The following is a 1,127-nucleotide window of genomic DNA, read 5'->3' as shown; positions in this document are numbered from 1 at the left end:
AATAATAACTAACCCGCCTGCAGTGCTGTGGATTCAAACAAAACACCTACATATATCCGTCTATCGCCATCAGCGGAAGTATCTTTTTTCCTTGATTTCAGATCTCTTGGAAATAATCTTTTTTCTTTTAAAATTAAAAAAAAAAAGATATACCCATGGTTTATACTGCAAACACCCCCTACACACACTCCCTGCCTATCCTCAACCTCAAGCTGAGCTCTGCTCCTCAGAATGTGTGGAAGTGTCGTAAAGTAAGAGGCAAAGCTCCCTCTTCCTAGACTACTGTAGAGCCTGGATTTTACCATTAGGGAAAGAAAAAGGAAGTGGTGATGAAGGATGAAACTTTTTTTTTTCTTGAAAGTAGAAAGATTCAGAGGTGACGTGACATAGCAGATTCGAGGAACTAAAAAAGAAATCCAATATGGCAGGCAGGTCGTTTTTTAAATTGAGATATAATTCACGTGCCATAAAATTCACTGTTTTTAAGTATATAATTCAGTAGTTTTCAGGATATTCACGATGTTATGCAACCATCACCACGTTTAAATTCCAGAACGTTTTCATCGCCCCCAAAACAAACCCCATACCCAGTAGCAATCACTCCCCACCCTCTCTGCCCCCAGGCCCCGGCAACCACTAATCTACTTTCCATCTCTATGGATTTGCCTATTTGGGACATTTCATATAAATAAAATGATACGATATTCGTCATTTTATGTCTAAATCCTTTCGCTGAGTGTAATGTTTTCAAGGTTCATCCATGTTACAGCATGTAGCAGAATTTTACTCCTCTTTATGGCTGAATAATATTGCATTTTATGAAAATAACATTTTGTTTATCCATTCACCAGTTGATGGACATCTGGGTTGTTTCCACTTTTTGATTTTTATTTTTTAACACCTATAGCACCTGGTTTTCCTAGGTGGTCTCCCATCCAAGTACTAACAGGCCCGACCCTGCTTAGCTTCCAAGATCAGACGAGATCGGGCACATTCAGGGTGGCGTGGCCGTAGACTCCACTTCTTGGTTTTTATGAATAATGCTGCTATGAACATTCGGGTACAAGTTTATGTGTAAACGCATATCTTCAGGTCTGTTTGGCACACGCCTAGAAATGGAATTGCTG

At 39.6% G+C, this 1,127-nt stretch overlaps 1 pseudogene; it reads right to left on the bottom strand.

Moving 5' to 3' along the window:
• Nucleotides 1-898: 898 nt before the first annotated feature.
• On the bottom strand, nucleotides 899-1,016 carry LOC111746883 (annotated as a pseudogene).
• Between the last annotated feature and the right edge of the window lie 111 nt (nucleotides 1,017-1,127).

Source organism: Pteropus vampyrus, unplaced genomic scaffold (assembly GCF_000151845.1).
Source record: "Pteropus vampyrus isolate Shadow unplaced genomic scaffold, Pvam_2.0 Scaffold203, whole genome shotgun sequence".
NCBI lineage: Eukaryota > Metazoa > Chordata > Mammalia > Chiroptera > Pteropodidae > Pteropus > Pteropus vampyrus.
The sequence above is the reverse complement of the archived record's forward strand: the minus strand, read 5'-3'. Positions and strand labels throughout refer to the sequence as shown.